We start from the raw sequence: 8675 nt of genomic DNA, 5'->3' as shown, positions 1-8675 counted from the left end.
GCTGGTTGGAGATATTGGAGTAGATGTCGGCGTACACTGATTGGTGCCACGTAAGCATCCTTGTGTACATTTTTGTCTCCTGTACGATTGCTAATCGTGGAGCACGATCGGATACAACCTGTTGGACGCTCATTGGTCCACTTCTCTGCCACTTGTACCTTGGGTACTTGTCCTGGAGTGACATGCGCTTCTGTCCTCTGCGCAAGCACTGGGGGTAACCCATGTAGCCGGCGCAAGGTTCAGGAAGTGAGAGTTTTCACCCAAGGAGCTAAGTATGAAATCTGGTTTTGTATTTGCCTAGACCTCGTGTGCGACCTATGCTTCACCTGATTGGTTGGCGCGAGCCTGTGGAAGTTACCAGAATAGTATAGTAGGAGTATGGTAACGCGCACAACCTGATTGGGCATGACCCGTTCGTACTATAAGCAATTCCCTGCTTTTAACAATCACTATTCAAACTAAATTCTACGACACGTTTCAAAAGACATAAAAGTTGTAACCATTCAAGATTCCATCAAAAGCGTTTTGTCCGAACTACCAAAATAAGATTTAAAATCCTAACTTACCTACAAAACATCCTAGATATAAATTTAACATTTACATTATGAAAGTGTTTTGACCCATTTACAAAGACAACTTTAACCGGAAGCGCATAAAGGGCGATGTGGTGTGTTCGATCCAAGCTCGCCATTATCAAGAGTGAGATTCACCTACATCCATAACACAAACTTACAAGTTAGTTCGGTTAAAACATATTACTAATACAATTTGCTTTTCATCATTATTTGACCCGTTACCGGGTCACTATATCTTTACATCTTTTCATTCGAACTTCTCATATGACAATTTCGTTTAACGGATATAGCACCATCTTAGTTTCCATCATCATCAATCATCCTATTTTATCCGACCCGTTCTGACGGATCATACTTATTCTTACTTTTTAATTTTTCCATACTTCACTAGCTATCTTAACTTCATAACAATTTCATCTTACTTGACCCGTTTAACTACGGGTCAATACGTCACCAAGAACACCTCATACTCATACTTTAGACCCATTTGTACGGGTCGTCAATAGACTTTTCCCTTTTTCTACTAACAATTCGCATTAAGACATTTTACTATAAATTTCCGCATAAAAAAACGAACAATTATTTATATGAAAACTAACACAAAATATACATTCTACATGAGCGAAGTTCATATGAACTTACCGGAGTCGTGCGCTCCTATTGCCTTTGCTTGATTTGATTCCCCTCCTTTCTTCGACCCTATAAGGTGCATCACATACGCGTTTAGCTTTCGCGTTATACATCACTTACGCATGATGCGTGTCAGTGTATATATGTTTTTAGATGTTTATTTAAGCCCTTTTTACACTTTTAGCCAAGTTTTAAATTTATAAAACACGATATTCACTAACACTAAACACACATATGGGCAAGTGCACCCATCGTGGACGTAGTATAGTGTTGGTAAGATACCGAGGTCGTCCAAGGACACAAGAGCTTTTAATACCGGTTTATCCTCAACGTCTAATCAAATCAAAAAGTTAGAAAAATGTTTTAAACTAAGAAAAATAAAAACTAACTAAATGCTGAAAAAGAAAATAAAATAAAAACAGATAGACAAGATGAATCACTTGGATCCGACTCGTGTATTAGTATAACCTTTGATTATTTTCGCACTTTTGCACTTGTTTAAGAGATTATCTTAGTTATTGTAGTAGGTCCCTCTTTTGAAGGCGACGTTACCCTCAACCCAGTAGTTTGAGTCACCAAGTGATGTAAGAGACTTAGGCAAACATGGCCTTGATTGTCAAGAACTCTTACGATCAATCTTGGATCCCGAGACGACTCACACACTCTACGATGGACAATGGATGATGGTGGTGGATGATGGTGTTATGGTGGTGGTGGGTGGTGGATGAAGTGTGAGAGAGGTGGTGTGCCAAGGGATGAGAGAGAATGAAGCCAAGCTCCTCTATTTATAGGCTGAACAGAACGCTGGACACGGCCCCGTGTCCGCTGGACACGGCCCCGTGCCCGTCTGACATTCTCTCTCTTCATTAATTGTAATTGCGAATTACAATTAATGCGTCTGCTGTACTTTCAACACGCCCCCGTGCCCGCTGGGCACGGCCCCGTGGTGAGCAATGGAAGCTTCTACTGGTTTGTCTTTTCTGCTGCTTCCTGGGCACGCCCCCGTGTTCACTGGACACGGGGCGTGTTCAGACTCTGTTCTCTTCTCTTTGTCTTGGGAGGTGCCGTTGAGGGTCCGGGCAGTTTACTTTTGTTCCTTTTCTTGTATTTATGGTAGAATTAGTGGTCTTTTTGCTTCTTTTGTGATTTTGAGCTCATTTCATCCTGAAAATACAAAAGGAAGACAAAAACACTCTTTTTCCAACATTAGTACTTAAAAAGGGTTAGTTTTATGCCTTAATTGATGTGTTTTATATGTTGCATTTTACACACATCAAATACCCCCACACTTGAACTTTTGCTTGTCCTCAAGCAAAACTCTTTTAATGTGGCTTACACTCCCAAATGGAATAGGTAGAAGAGAAGTTTTTTTTTAACTTGTCCTAGAGTGTCGGGAATCCAAGGTTTGTATAGGTTCTATTTTTATTTTATTTACAATCTTATTCGTCATGGTTTATTTTGAACTTTTCATAAGATAAACTACTTATTTGGGCATAGCATGCCTTATTAAAATTCCATTTATATACAAGTTCACATACCTCACGGGAGATCACTCAATCACTCGGCCGAAGGTGTATATTTAAGTGAATCGCTCGAGAGCGGCACGGATTTACATTCTCCATATGCTTGCCAAGCGATCAATCCTCCTCCTTTTTAACTTTTTACCTTTGTAAATATCAAGAGGTCTTTTGGGGTGAAGGCTTGGGTTTAAAGGTGGGTGGTTGGTTAGTGGTTAGTAAAAAGGGCGAAAATCGTAACAAGTGTCGGTTTTCGTGAAATACCTTATTTTTGGTGACATTTATTTTTGAAGTATTTCTCCAAACAAGCTTTTTGTAGCTTATGTTTGTTTTTGACTTCATATTTTTTTTTTTTTTGTCACGTAAAGGGTATGTCTATGAAAAACCGAGTTTGTTACTAAAATAAAGGTGAAAAAATGAAAAAGGTTTTTGGTGGGTAAAAAATTTTGTTTTGGGGGTAATGAAATGAAAGGTTTAGGCTCAAAGGGGTTTTCTAGGGGGATTTTGGGTAGGTAAAAAAAATGAAAAATAATGGTTTTGAAAGAAAAATAGTTAGTCCTAATGCCTCCATCATTTACTTACTTGGGTTTAAGTTGGTAAGGACCGGGAATGTATCGTCGTGGCAAGTTCTAGATTTGTAAAGACCGAGCGGCTATTCACACAAGAAACGAAAAATGAGCATTTAATCTAAATATGTGTATTTTTATGCTCAATAAAGGCTCAAAACTCACTTTTTGTGGGAATGGGTTTTTAATGTGACCAAGCATATATAATCGAATTTTAGCTAGACTTGTTATACCGTTTCATAGTTTTCTTATGTTAGTTCTTTTTATCACGACGCTATCGGTTGTAAGTTTGTAAAAATATAACCCTTTTATAACTTGTTATTCCCAACTTAAACTAAGACAAGTAAATAAAATAAAAAAAATGAAAAAGTTTTTGAAAAAAAATTTGGGATGTTTAGCGGTTCCAATAGAGTTTTGTGTAAGGCTTGTTTTAGGATTTTGCAAAATTCCAAGGTTTTAGCATCCCCCCCACACTTAAATTACACATTGTCCTCAATGTGTCCAAAAATAAAGTTTTTGGTTGATTAGAATATGTAAAAGTGTGTTTAAAAACAAAGATTTGTGTTACTGGCACTCTGGACACGGCCCCGTGTTGACCGGGCACGGCCCCGTGGTCAAGTGCCAGTAACAAAAATTATAGAATTGAAACAGAAGCCTGGACACGGGGGCGTGTTCGCTGAACACGGCCCGTGTCCAGTTACCTGAACTGGGTGATTTCCTGCAGGGGGCTCAGCACGGGGCCGTGTTGGTTGGGCACGGCCCGTGTGGAGCCTTCTGTTGTGGAGATTTTTGTCGGTTTGTTCTGTTCTTCTGCATGGTTCCATTTTTTTCTCGTTCCCTTTTTCATCCATTACCACCACGAGTCCATAAATCATAAAAACCATCATAACATTGCTAATAGAGAGATAATACATAAAGATAAAAGTTACATAGATAGTAAGCTTATGGAGTTCTAGCCCTATGTTTTATTTTAATGTTAGCAAAATTTCCAAGAATCTACTGATCTTGGTTAGATAAGGCTTTGTAGAGCTCCACCTTTCGAATGCGTTTCTCCTCATATGTCGGCAAGCCACTCCTCTACCTCCCTTGGAAGGAGGAAGGAAGGCTCGTTTGCATTTGTTTGAGGAGTTTCAACTTCCGCCGGGACTTCTTGTGGGATTTCCATAGGAGGTTCCGCGGGGATGTCTCCCCACCCGGTAGGGTTGTTAATACCGAGTGCTAAGTTCCAGTCTTGTTGTGGAAGGACTGGTTCCATAGGAGGTGCCACCAAAATGTTTAACCTTTGGTGCAAAAGGTTAATCTCTTGGAAGCTGCTTTCCAATCCCATTGTAAGATCGTTGATACGGTCAATGAGGACCTCCTCTACGGACGTCATTTCGTCGAGAGCCTCTCTTAGTGCTATCACGTAGTGCACAAGTGTGGCTTCAACGGAGGGCCTCCTTCCCCTTCGGCTGTTTGAGGAATGAACGGATGATGTTTCGCTGTTTTCACTCGCCATTCTACGAAAAATAAACCAAAAATAGTTTATAAGACTAAACAGCTTCTGGACACGGCCCCGTGCTCACTGAGCACGGCCCCGTGTTCATCTTTCTGCAGAATTTTTGGAGCAAGGAATTTTGGTTTTCTAAGTTATTTTCTGAGTTTATGCAAGCTTTTTGACAGTAAATAACTCTAAACAATGTTACATAACATGTTTTTTTACCAAGATTCCATGACCAAAATTCCTTGTTTCCTACCATAAAGATTGAAAACTCAAATTTCTCATGGTGGTTTTTTGAAGAAAGATGAAGAAGAAGGAAATGTCTAGAAGAGGAAAGGACAAGATGGGTTGTTGGAAACTTCTTTTAGACTTACCTAGGATTGTTTGAGAGAAGATTCCTTCAAATCCCTGCCCCCAAGTTGGTCCAAATGTGCAGGATTTTTGGCTGCATTTATAGAAAATGACAGCCCGCTGAACACGGCCCCGTGTCCGCTGGACACGGCCCCGTGTGCAGAGAAAATTCTGACACAGTTTGTCCGTATTCTGACGTCATGATCAGAAGGGAATCTTTTGATGGACACGGGGGCGTGTTGGCCGAGCACGGCCCCATGTCGGAAAGCTGATTTATGAAGTTTTGTCTTTTCTAAGGAGCTAACTTGTATCGGGTGGCTCCTGACTTGTTGGAACAACCCCAAAGTGCCTAAGATACCTTAATTGTCCTATACTAAGGCGAGAACGCAAGAGGTTGTCGGTGAGGGTAATTCCTATTTTCATTCTAGGTGGACAAGTCCAACCCTTTCCCGGGCTCTCGTTAAAGAAGGTGTATGCCGAATCGCTCAGGTCTATGTATGCACCGAACGAGGTCGATGGGGAGTCCTTCACGGCACAATCGGCACAGGGACGACTATCGTCCACGTCTTGTTTAGGAAGAAAGGTATTTTTGGGAGCAACGAGGTTGTCAGAATGCGGTTCCAACATTTCCTCATGGTCATCATCTTGGGATGGATCTAAGAAATCCTTCCTAAGTTCTTTTGACCAATTTAGAAGTAGTTCTTCTAGTTGAAATAGCTCGTCAAGGAGCATATCTCCTAGAATATCTGGTTGGGCGCATTCGAGGGAGAAATAGTGTTTATTTTTACTTTCGCCCCTCTTAAGGCTACAAGGAATTGGTGGGTCTATATAGTGTGGCCTATAAGTGAGGAAGAAACATTTTAATTCCTCGTGTTCGCCTCCACATATTTGACACCACAAACCATAAGAGTGCCGAAAGTAAAAAGAATCACTATTACTCATGTTTGTATCAGAAGTTACCAACCGCCGGGATCAAACGGTTCTGTTTTCAGCAACTGAATCTTGGGCACGGGGGCGTGTTGAGTGGACACGGCCCCGTGTTCAGCCTACTGTCTGATATAAAACAGGATTGCCAGTTCCAATGATTGGGCACGGGGCGTGTTCAGCGGGCACGGCCCCGTGCTGAGCTCTGCAGAAGCTGAAAAAATCTAAAAAAAAATCCTAAAAATTAAAGAAAAATAAAAAGATGATTAGGCCGTTGATTCCTAACTTTCTTAAAATCCTTGTGTCCCCGGCAACGGCGCCAAAAACTTGATGCGTGTCAGTGTATATATGTTTTTAGATGTTTATTTAAGCCCTTTTTACACTTTTAGCCAAGTTTTAAATTTATAAAACACGATATTCACTAACACTAAACACACATATGGGCAAGTGCACCCATCGTGGACGTAGTATAGTGTTGGTAAGATACCGAGGTCGTCCAAGGACACAAGAGCTTTTAATACCGGTTTATCCTCAACGTCTAATCAAATCAAAAAGTTAGAAAAATGTTTTAAACTAAGAAAAATAAAAACTAACTAAATGCTGAAAAAGAAAATAAAATAAAAACAGATAGACAAGATGAATCACTTGGATCCGACTCGTGTATTAGTATAACCTTTGATTATTTTCGCACTTTTGCACTTGTTTAAGAGATTATCTTAGTTATTGTAGTAGGCCCCTCTTTTGAAGGCGACGTTACCCTCAACCCAGTAGTTTGAGTCAGCAAGGATACAATCCTAAAGGGTCGGATTATTGAAAGATAATGAATTAAGTTATTAATGCAAATTATGGTAGGCCCCGCTTTTGGCGGTGACGTTACCCTCGGCTAAGTAGTCTGAGTCAGCAGGGATACAGTCCTAAATAGCCGGGTTATAGTATTAATAGTAGTTAGCTTATGAGGGGGTCAAAGAGTTTGGATCCCCGCCATCCAATACCTATGGGCATTGAAGGAGATCCTACTAAATTTGACCCAGGTCCCAAGCAGGACCTCTAAACGCTGAACAAGGGCAAGACCCTTACCAAACCGTTCCCTTAACCCCCGACCAGGTAGCCAACATACCTCCATATAGACCGTGGAGATATGAATGGTGAAAATCTTTTATTTTATATAGACAGTAAAATAACGCCAAGACACCACGGACAAACGATAAGGAAAGATCACCTTCAACATAAGTAACTAGTTATTAAAGTCATTAATACAAAACCAAATAAAAAGTGCAAAAGATTAAAAATAAAAAGTATTATACTAAACACTTGTCTTCACCAAGTGATGTAAGAGACTTAGGCAAACATGGCCTTGATTGTCAAGAACTCTTACGATCAATCTTGGATCCCGAGACGACTCACACACTCTACGATGGACAATGGATGATGGTGGTGGATGATGGTGTTATGGTGGTGGTGGGTGGTGGATGAAGTGTGAGAGAGGTGGTGTGCCAAGGGATGAGAGAGAATGAAGCCAAGCTCCTCTATTTATAGGCTGAACAGAACGCTGGACACGGCCCCGTGTCCGCTGGACACGGCCCCGTGCCCGTCTGACATTCTCTCTCTTCATTAATTGTAATTGCGAATTACAATTAATGCGCCTGCTGTACTTTCAACACGCCCCCGTGCCCGCTGGGCACGGCCCCGTGGTGAGCAATGGAAGCTTCTACTGGTTTGTCTTTTCTGCTGCTTCCTGGGCACGCCCCCGTGTTCACTGGACACGGGGCGTGTTCAGACTCTGTTCTCTTCTCTTTGTCTTGGGAGGTGCCGTTGAGGGTCCGGGCAGTTTACTTTTGTTCCTTTTCTTGTATTTATGGTAGAATTAGTGGTCTTTTTGCTTCTTTTGTGATTTTGAGCTCATTTCATCCTGAAAATACAAAAGGAAGACAAAAACACTCTTTTTCCAACATTAGTACTTAAAAAGGGTTAGTTTTATGCCTTAATTGATGTGTTTTATATGTTGCATTTTACACACATCAACGCACATTTACAACATTTACCATAATGTTCATTACTCACATTTATTTTTCATATCATCATTAGATCATCAATACTTCAATTTCTGATGTTCATACATAACCAATTCAACTCAAGCATTTCATCGAACACATGGCGTGCGTACTATCTATAAAACATGATGTACAAGTAATTATAGCATATTCATCCTAAATTCATCAATGGATTAACCTAATCTTTCACAATCAATATCATAATCATACTACATATGATTCATATCAAATTACCCATCTAAACACCTTCTATAACACGAGTTTAACATCCACATTACACAATTTATCCATAAACTTTACTAAACCTCATTACCTTACAATTTCAAGTGGGTTTTACCCCAAACTACTAATACAATCAAAATAGCACATAATATGACCCCTATTTGTTCATATCATTTAACATTTAGGTTCGATTTCATACACAAATCATAATTTTCACATAACCCACTTCATGAAATTTCATAAGAACATGAAATTAAACTTACTTGGTATCTAATATAGTTAGGAGATCTTACTTCCTAACTCATGCACCTAGAATTCAGCTTTCAATCCCTTCAATTTGTAGGATTTTTAAGAAGTAG

The 8675-nt window shown here is 40.1% G+C and overlaps 1 long non-coding RNA gene across 1 annotated transcript; it reads right to left on the bottom strand.

The window, feature by feature from the left end:
- Positions 1 to 398: 398 nt before the first annotated feature.
- On the bottom strand, positions 399 to 8675 carry LOC110936397. Its single transcript, XR_002589976.2, has 3 exons — positions 8580 to 8675; positions 1218 to 1274; positions 399 to 710 (listed from the first exon to the last, which is right to left on the bottom strand). It is a non-coding gene; the product is annotated as an uncharacterized LOC110936397 (long non-coding RNA).

This window comes from Helianthus annuus, chromosome 1, assembly GCF_002127325.2.
Source record: "Helianthus annuus cultivar XRQ/B chromosome 1, HanXRQr2.0-SUNRISE, whole genome shotgun sequence".
Taxonomy (NCBI): domain Eukaryota; kingdom Viridiplantae; phylum Streptophyta; class Magnoliopsida; order Asterales; family Asteraceae; genus Helianthus; species Helianthus annuus.
The sequence above is the reverse complement of the archived record's forward strand: the minus strand, read 5'-3'. Positions and strand labels throughout refer to the sequence as shown.